This window comes from Lolium perenne, chromosome 3 (genome assembly GCF_019359855.2).
Source record: "Lolium perenne isolate Kyuss_39 chromosome 3, Kyuss_2.0, whole genome shotgun sequence".
NCBI classification, from domain to species: Eukaryota; Viridiplantae; Streptophyta; class Magnoliopsida; order Poales; family Poaceae; genus Lolium; species Lolium perenne.
Genome location: NC_067246.2, coordinates 135,914,628 through 135,925,131, shown reverse-complemented (window position 1 = coordinate 135,925,131; position 10,504 = coordinate 135,914,628). Strand labels below are relative to the sequence as shown.

The 10,504-nt window shown below is 44.8% G+C and overlaps 1 long non-coding RNA gene across 1 annotated transcript; it reads right to left on the bottom strand.

The window, feature by feature from the left end:
- Positions 1-5,095: 5,095 nt before the first annotated feature.
- Positions 5,096-7,538, bottom strand: LOC139838489 (uncharacterized). The gene is made up of 2 exons (XR_011755448.1): positions 7,295-7,538; positions 5,096-5,477 (listed from the first exon to the last, which is right to left on the bottom strand). It is a non-coding gene; the product is annotated as an uncharacterized lncRNA (long non-coding RNA).
- Between the last annotated feature and the right edge of the window lie 2,966 nt (positions 7,539-10,504).

Genomic DNA, 10,504 nt, shown 5'->3' with positions numbered 1-10,504 from the left:
TTTTGAATACCAATTCAAATGGAAAAACTTATAACATAAAAAATGCTCAGAAATGTTTGAATATTTCAAATTTAAACTTTTTAAAACCTTCATAACTTTTGAATACCAATTCAAATGGAAAAACTTATAACATGAAAAGTGCTTAGAAATGTTTGAATATTTCAAATATATAAATTCATTTCACTATTTCAGATAATTAAAATTTACAAACAAATAAATTACTTTTATTCATAATGTAAACTTTAGAAATTCATAACTTCAATTCTAGGCGATTTGCACAAAAATAACCCAAAACTGAAAGAAAAGCACAGACTGACCCTCCGGCGAAACTATTTCACCAATCTAACCCTTTTGTGTGGCGCCCCTCCCACGGGCGCCACATATGCCCATGTGGCTCCCCTCCTGCCGGCGCCACTGACCCAGCCGACGTGGCCCCCTCGCCGCTGAGCTGGTGCGCCCATCCGACGTGGCAGCATGTGTGGCGCCCCTCCCAACGGCGCCACACGTGCCAACTTATATCATGTTTTCGGTCCAAAACATCCAGGGGCTCCGGAACGTCTGGGACTTAGCCGTTTTGCGAGGCTCGATGTGTGGCGCCGACGCCACGGGCGCCACACTAGCATGTGTGGCGCCGATGCCACGGGCGCCACACATCCACTTAAGTGTGGCGCCCGCGCCCGCGCCCAGCCCGACCATCTTCTTCTCTGTTTCTTGGACGACCTCCCTCTCTCCCCCAAGGCGGCCGGCGGTTCCTCCTCCTCCCTCCCTCTCTCCCCCAACAAATCGGCCACAAATTCGTCAGATCTGACCGGCCAATCTCTTCCCCATCCATTCCTCAAGGTAATCCCCTTCGAATCCCTCACATTCATCCACTAATTTCATAGATCTTGCTAGATTTGCACATGAACCCTAGACATGGAAACTAGATTTGAAATGGCTATGTATGTGTTGAATGTGTATGTGTAGGAACCCTAGATATGTAGGAACCCTAGATATGTAGGAACCCTAGATGTGTTGAATGAAATTTTACATGTATGTGTTGAAATCCTATGTATGCATGTGTTGAAATGTCTAATATTTGCCTAGCAAATGCATTCAAATTTGTTACATATGCCTATTATTTGTGATGGAATAACTCATGTATTCTTGATCCAAATATTTGTATGTGTGTATGTATGGAACCTTATGTATGTATGTGGTGAAAGGCAAAATTGGAGCATGTATTTGGATATGAACTCTCATGTATGTGTGATGTATAGGTGATTCGAAAGTTAGATATATTCTCATGTATTCTTGATGGAATAACTCATATTTGTTAGGAATGTATGTGTGATGGCTTATTTGGATATATTCTCATGTATGTGTTGCTCATACATGTAGGATGGTGTGGCTTCGGATGAAGAGTACGACAGGTTGCACGGGCTGTTCATATGACGGAGAAGGGAACGGATCTTCAACCTTTGAAGATTCGTTACCATGGCACATCGGATATACCGTATGACGAGAGGTACACGGAGTTCATCCGGCCTACCGGTCTTCTCCCGTTCATATCCCTTGTAAGCCGTGGGGCCACTCATGAACCCCTCGGCACTCACCGCCCTTGTCGACCTGGAGGCCGGAGACTCACACCTTCCACTTAAGTGGATGTGTGGCGCCCGTGGCATCGGCGCCACACATGCTAGTGTGGCGCCGTGGCATCGGCGCCACACATCGAGCCTCGCAAAACGGCTAAGTCCTGCACGTTCCGAGCCTGGATGTTTTGGACCGAAAACATGATATAAGTTGGCACGTGTGGCGCCGTTGGGAGGGGCGCCACACATGCTGCCACGTCGGATGGGCGCACCGGCTCGGCGGCGAGGGGGCCACGTCGGGCTGGGTCGATGGCGCCGGCGGAGGGGAGCCACATGGGCATATGTGGCGCCCGTGGGAGGGGCGCCACACAAAAGGGTTAGATTGGTGAAATAGTTTCACGGAGGGTCGATCTGTGCTTTTCTTTCGGTTTTGGGTTATTTTTGTGCAAATCGCCTCAATTCTATAACTCCAAATAATATAAATAATATGTCTAAATTTATTACAAAAATCCAAGGAATCCATTTCTAACATAGATACTCGCATAGAAAGTGGTAGTTCTATTCTATATACTTTGCTTGCGCGGGTGCTCCGACCAGCCCCATGACCACGAACAAGGGAAGCACAACGGGCAACCAACGGAGTTGGCGCGGTGGCTGCGCCGATCGGGGAAGGTTACACAGTCGAGCGGTGGCGCGGCGACCCACCCCTGGCGAGGGCGGTTGTGTGTTGCCCGGATCTGCCGGCAATAATGCTCGTCCACTTGTCATTGATGGGGAGCCGGAATTGCGACGGGACAAGCATGACATACTTCAGGTAACTGACGTGTAGCAAATACGGAGGCGCACGAGAAGCACAATCTGAGGTTATGGATGTTAGAAATAGATTCCTTGGATTTTTCTAATAAACTTAGACATATTATTTATATTATTTGGAGTTATAGAATTGAAGTTATGAATTTTCAAAGTTTACATTATGAATAGAAGTAATTTATTTGTTTGTAAATTTTAATTATCTGAAATTGTGAACTGAATATATATTTGAAATAATCAAATATTTTACGAGCACTTTTCATGTTAAAAGTTTTCCCATTTGAATTGGTATTCAAAAGTTATGAAAGATTTAAGAAGTTTAAATTTGAAATATTCAAACATTTCTGAGCATTTTTCATGTTATAAGTTTTTCCATTTGAATTGGTATTCAAAAGTTATGAGGGTTTTAAAAAGTTTAAATTTGAAATATTCAAACATTTCTGGGCACTTTTCATGTTATAAGTTTTTCCATTTGAATTAGTATTCAAAAGTTATGAAGGTTTCAAAAAGTTTATATTTGAAATATTCAAACATTTCTGAGCACTTTTCGTATTATAAGTTTTTCCATTTAAATTAGTGTTGCGGTCAAAACCCACCGGCGGGCACCGACGGGCAACACAAGAGAGCCGGAATAACCTAGGGTCGCGGGCTGGCCCCGGTCCTTCCGAGCGACGGCCCGCAAAGCCTCCGGTACACACGTCCGATGCCGATGCAAGGGCGTGCCACCCGACCTATACCGGTCGGAAGGTGATGGAGATGCCTCGCTTAGTTTCCTGCATGGCATACACGTAAACATTAAATACGAGCCTCGATCGGCTCTCAGGTTATCCTGTGAATCGGCTCAAGGAGCCGATCCACCCATGATTCGTACGAGGTGCACGAATATATGGTGGTCCTGCTTGATCAAGATAAAGCTAATGCGATCTACGACGATTTAGGTTTTCACCGCATAATCGGATCATCCTACTCACGATTGGGCCTCGCGGCCACGCACGGTGATCGTAAGCCGATCCTAGATAGGGCCTAAAAACCAACACGAGGTTGATCCCCGGAACATCCTGTCTAGGACTAGCAAACGACACCCTACGTGCCGCTGGATCCTCCAACCCTTTGTAAGGCCTAACTATTGCAGATATTAAACTAATCTTTGATGAACAAGGAGCAACCGTAACGGCTCGGATCTACTACATACTGATCAAGCGGGTGCCGCCCTACACCTAAGATAGGTGTAAGGGCGGCTAGATATGCAAGGGTTGCACTACGATAGCATGTTATACGAAGAACTATGCTAACCCTAACACATCTATGATAACTACGTTGCTCGCCATCAAAAAGGCTTGATCTGAGCAACGCATGAACAACATAAAGCTTACGCCTAGATCGCAAGATGCGATCTAGGCAGCATGATGCTTACCGGTAGAAACCCTCGAGACGAAGGAGTTGGCGATGCGCCGAGATTGATTGGTTGGTTGAACGTTGGTTGTTGTTTATTTCATAAACCCTAGATACATATTTATAGTCCAGGGGACTTTCTAATTTAGGCATGCACCTAACCGTTCACGGGTAAAACTCTATCTAAGATACGATCTACTATAACTAAAGATACACGGGCAATCTAGCCCAAATTCTTCGTGCAAGGCCGCTTCAGAGATCTTCCACGTGTAATCTTCCAAGCCCATCTCCCTTACGGCCCACTTCCTGATTTGGCCAAAATGCTGGTGATAACAATTAGTATTCAAAAGATATGAAGGTTTTAAAAAGTTATATTTGAAATATTCAAACATTTACGAGCACTTTTGATGTTAAAAGTTTTTCGATTTGAATTAGTATTTAAAAGATATGAAGGTTTGAAAAATAAATATGTGATTATTTGAAAACTACGAGACACGAGGGACCCACAATGTAATTTTCCTTCAAAACTTAAGGACCTATCTACAAAACGACGGACTCTAGGCTGCCACGTCATGCCTGCCAGTGGGCCAGCGTTGTCGGAACGGCTATCAATTCGTGTTCAATTCAGGATTAGTGCTATCTGAGACAACCTTCATCAAATGTGGTAGTTATATGCGATTGGGACGAAAAGTAGTAGTTTTTCGAAATTTTGCATAAAAAGTGGTAGTTTTATGCTATATACTCACTCAGAGACGCCGTACCAATAATCGGCACTGATCCACTGGAGTTTAGCGACTGTGAGCCCGGTCGCAAATTCAAAACTTAGGTGGACAGAAACGTTTATGATACTATTCATAACTTGATCAAATTCTGATTTAAAACTTTGTGACGAAACAGAACACGTACACGTATTAGGGCCACTTCTTTTAGGCTTATGCTTATGAAGAACTTTCTGACGAAACAGAACAAATGGGGTTTATGAAATCTGGGCCAGGTTCTCCTAATATATATAAATTCAAGTTGTGTATGAATTTCCCACTGCCGCCAGACTTCCAATCTTTTTTAACTAACTTCCAATCTTATAGAAGCCGAGCAGCTTTCAGTGGAAGTTATCAGATGTTTGCACCTCAGGAAGTCAGGAACCAACACTTTCGCAAATAATTAAGCAGCTTTTTCCGGGCATCATAACATGACAAAAATTATGCTAGGCCTTATATTTTAGGATGGACGGAGTATTGTGCAAAACGAAAAGTGCAAACAAATAACTATCCAGTGCCGCTCTTTGATATCGTAAATTAAAAAACTACCAAAAGGAGTGTTCATATCCCAACAACACGTAGCAAGTTATGCTTTTCAAACAATCCCAAAATTGTTCCAACAATAGAATTCCCTAACTGGTCAAGATAAGCCCTCATAGTTCAACCATGAAAGAAGAAAACGACCTTTACACAGCACATACTCTGAGTCATGCAAGAACTATACTAATGCATTCCCTGGGGGTGTGGCAAGAACCTATGGAATGACAATCAGTCTTCCTCTTTCTCTGGCTTACGGTAAGTTTTTTCAAGGTACTGTGCCACGAAAGAGTACGTATTGTACAACTTCTTGACATCTGGAACACTGTAGTTCTGAGCTACATAGACACCACATCCCATTCCCAGAATAAATGTGAAGCTTCCTTGAATAGCCCCATTACGACAAAACCTGGAGACAATAATAAAACTACCAAGGGTTATTGGCGCACATATAAATGATCGGTGTAGGATGTAAATGAACATGTGAAAGTAGAAGATGATGCAAAATGGCTGAGGTCACACTGACATGAATGCTCACATTTGTCACCACATAGTAGCTAACAGAAGAATTTTTGTCAAATCAGGTTATGCATGCAATGTTGCAAAGTAACGGCGTAATACAGTTTTTGTTTCGGTAAGACTTCGAAAAAATTCATAGGAGCTATGTTTTCCTATCATTGTGGAACGACGCTTCATGTCTAAAGGTTCCATGATGCCTATTTTCACAACCACAAAATTCGAATTCTTGAAGGTTCCCTTCTAAATTAAACAGACAATTACCACTAGAAGAATATAGGTTTCAGTTTCTTTGAAATTATTCTACTGACTCGGCTTACGAGACGTGTACTTACTAAATAGTACTCCCTCTGTTTCAGAAAATAGGGTATATTTTAGCTGTCCAAATTCAGGTTTTGCCCAGCCACTAATCATAGCAGAATATGAGACAGATATGCCACAAAAGTTAAGACATACCTCCATCATGGGCCAACAAATCCTAGGGTTGAACCATTCAGCAGAGAAAACACTATCGAACAGAATATGAAGCTGTTCTGGTGCTGCTACTTTCGGCGTTTCAGGTTTAACATAAATCTATCCTAGATGACCAGGTCGAATTTTGCAGATGATGTCCAAGAAACAACAGGTGTATCAGGTAGAATCTGTATAACGTAAAAAAAAGGTCATCCAATAAATAATGACCGGGTCGAATTTTGCACTAACAATACTGTATGGAGTTGGAACCCACCTAGGATCCAAAAAAGAAATCCAAAAATTCATATCATCTATGTCGTGGGAAAATATACGCAGACAGGAAAAAGTATTGTAAAAAGATTTGGATTTAATTGCTCAAATAACAGACCAGAACTCATTTGTTCAAAGAGAAATCAATCCAAGGAGGTTAACCCTTTCTTAATAGAAAAGGTAGATCTGGATGGTTCTTTACAAACCACCAATCCAGTAGAGGGGAGGAGATGAGAAGAGTAATAACTGGTGCTTCACTGAAGGAGGCAATTCAATTCAGTGGGTTGGCAAGATTGAGGGTTCAGTAGCTTCAGATTTGGGAGAAGCCTAGCCAGGGTTGGCATGGAGGGAGACCAGTAATGAGACTCAGGGAAGGGAATATGGCAAAGTCGCTTAAAAAAACGCCATAAATCTATTTGTAACTGAACTCTTCCACAAAACCACTACAATAGGCAACAGCAATAGAATTGCTAGCAGCTCTCCTACTCCCATCTTTCTTTAGTGAAAATAGCAGTAAACCCAATAAAAATACAACATGGTGCTGGGTTCACAAAGGTTGGGATCCTACAACAATGAAGATCCTGAACCCCAATAATATGGTTGGCGCAATCCACAAGATTTCACACTAATTAGCTACCTCAATGTGGCACAGCAAAACTAAAGGGATCAAATGATCTTTAACTTCCCATAAATCTGAACAGGAACACATCATCTATCACTACTCTGTTTCACCATGGGGACCTAATCTCAGTCGGTCAAAATAATTGGACAAACTAGGCTAAATCGGCAAATCGAGCAGCGCAATGCCAATTGGTGCAAACCGATTAGCTGTAAAAACACCAACAGGCTACCTATGACGGGAAAACTAGGATTTAATTCCATCACAAGCGCGACGAGGTAAAACTACAGATGTGGAACCAGACGGCGATTGCTTTCCGATCCCGCGGCGACTTCTTTAGTAACAAAAATCAGGAGCTCGAATATTACTTTTTCTTTCTGATCCCAGAAGATGCACCGCCGCCGCTTCCGCTTGAGGCCGCCGCGTATCCTGCTCCGCCGTCGGTACGCTATGCCTCGCCGCAGCAACCCCCAGGTCCCGCGTGAGAAACCCTAGAATCGGGGGAGTTCTTTTCGTTCTTGGATGTTTGAACGGTGGGATACAATTTTCCTTTCTATTTTTATTTTGCGAGTAGCAATATGCTCGTATTGTCTGACTATTATTCGGATTCGAGACATACTCCTATATTGTTTGTTTGTAAGTAAGAGAGAAGATATGGGAACGAAAACTTGTTTATAAATGTAACAACTAGCTAATCTAGCTTATTTAGAGCATCTTTAACAGAGGCGTAAATACGTGGAATGAAATCACCAAGTTCAGTTCATCGAACTCGTGTTTACGGGTAGAAAAATAACTAGCGCATAGCGAGCCAGTAAACTAAAACCGTAAAACAGAATATTTTGTTGGATGCGATTTCGTTGGATGTGGTTCCGGCCAATCACCGAGCCACGCCTCCAATTCAGCAGCTTCGCCCGGTCCTCCAGCTCCTTAACGGAGAAAAGGAGGATGGTGGCCTCCAAGCGTCGTCGTGGAGCGTCGAGGTCGGAATCGTCCAAGCTCAACGAATCGAACAGATCAACTTCATTAATCTCGTCGGCCGAGCTCATCCTCGATTCGGCTGGTGCGACGGCGGGACCTGGAGCTGAGCGAGGAACCGCGGGCGGGACGCGGGGCAACCTATGCTAGCTCCGCTTCGTCGGGCTCCGCCGAATCGGGCGATGCAACGGTGGCGGCGGCGGAGTGTGCTGGCGGCGCGCGGGAGGAGGAATAGACTGAGCGGTTGCGTGAGGTGAATTTCACCGCACCCTAGATATGGATCCACGTTCGGATCGCTCATTCGACCCCTATAAATACAGGTCATATGGGTTTTTGGTCTCGGCCTGAAATTTTATTTTCGGTTTTGGATCGTTTACGGTGACTGATCTTTTTCGTCCCGGACCTGTAAACTAGCGGTTATTTTTCGGTTTTAAGCTTTTTGCGGGCTCTGTTAGAATGCTCTTAGTACAGAACAGGTGGGATACGAGGGGCGTTTGGTACCTAGCATGATCCTCAGCCGACGAGGTGGAAATGAAAAATGCCCATATTTGAATTCGTAGAGGGGTCTGCGTTGTGGCTACCACAGGTTTTAAAACACTCCCGGGACAGGCCCAGGGAGAAACGGCTGAATCATCAGTTTTTCGAGGGCCAGGCATGAGCGCGACGAAAATAGAGAACACCGTGCGTGTGGAAGCTTGGCATGAGATGGTAGGAGAAGGCAAAATCCTTGCAGCATTGCGCGGCAAAGCCAAGGGTCACCTTCCGCTTTCGGTTACCTCCTTCATTAGCCCCCATCCAAAATCCTCGTTTCCCTCTTTCGACACTGGAGGTGACAGGGACACAGATCTACCACTCTAGTAGATTCCTTGTACTCTCGCATCGTACCCACGTCGTTCTCTAGAGGAGCTTGTCTTCATGGTCACCGCGGGTCCAGGGGCGGAGGGAGGGGGCGAGCAGGGGCTAGCCCCCCCCCCCCCCCAACAATGGTTCGCCCCCCTCAATGTTGTACAACAGGTATTAGTAGCTACTCTAGTATACATACGTGCTAATTGGCCGGAGATAATTACTGGACTAATTAGACTATGCTTAATTGGACTTGCGTGGACACAAGTAGCAGCCCAACAGCCCATCGACTCAAGCCGATGAAGTTGACGATGTTGTCGAAGATGTTGACGATGCCATCGAGATCAGCTCCTTGTCGCCTCTAATTCCCACAGATGGCACCAATTGACAAGGTATCAACTTGTCAATGCCTACACATAGTTGACTAGGGTTTCGCGGAAAGTAGGGGGCAAGTAGATCACGAAGGTTTCAGCCGAAAAGGTGCTCGACTGCTAAAAACAAGGGTTGTGTTGACAATGAAATCCATGCTTTCTTTATCCCTCGACTCCCCCTTATATAGGAGGCGGAGCCGAGGATTTCGTGACGTACAAGTTACAAGTATTGGGAGACTCTCTGAGTTCGTCCTGTATAGTTACATATCTCTTTATCCCTAATCTATCTCTATTTTCCATATCGACACTTTCAATGGGCTTTCGGGCTTCATATTCTTCGGATCGTGGGCCTTCAGGAGACCCCGGGTAGCTTCTTCGGCAGGCCCATTCGGGATGCCTATGTCACCCATAGATGGTGGTGATGACATATGGCCCACCGGGCGACCCAGATGTTGTTGATCAAGATGGCAGATGTCCAGCCCAGGAACAAATCCCAACCGGCCTACGAAGGTAGCCGGATCCTAACCGACCTACTGAGGTAGCCGGATCCTAACCGACCTACTGAGGTAACCGGATCCATGAAGGCCCATGAAGGTAGCCGGATCCATGAAGACAAGTTAGAAATAGGTGGATCCTTGACGTGCACGACAATGTAATGTTCCGTAGTTAGGCATCTTGTATTCTGGGTAGGACTCTCCGTTGAAACCTTAGATCCGGGCGCCTTTATAAGCCGGATCCTGGGAGCTCTAGAGGCACAACCACAACTCATTGTAACAACGCGAAAGCGCCCAGATAATTCCAGACAAGCAACAGTAGGCCTTGTCATCGTGCAGGTGTTCCGAAGCTGGGTAACTCGTGTACCACCGTCCCGAGGACACTTCGCCCTATGGTCCCTACTTCTTCTCCCTCTCGTGAGGATCTCTCCTCCGAGGTACCGTCGAATAGGCAACGACAATAAGTATTGTAACACGATTAAGGTCATATCAAATTCAACGTTACGATGTTTATGAAAGCGTAGTAACCTAATCCTTAGACCGTGAGATCATATCTAATCACTATCACCGGAGGCTGCTTTGTCTGCATCAACCGTCACACCGTAACAGGGTGATCATAAAAGCGTGGTTGGGTATTCCAATGGGATGGGTTGAGGCGTATGAGTCAAGGACGGGATTTGTTCATCCGCGAAGCGGGAAGATACTAATGGGCCCACTCGGTGAGATTATATCCAAGTTGCAACACATGACTAGGTCATGAGGATATAATTGAACATAACGAGTTGAATAGCCTTGTCGGTAACGACATCGAACTAGGTATCATGATACCGATGATCAAATCTCAGAAAAGTGTCGGTATCAAAGTAACAAAGGGAATGAGACACGACATAATGGT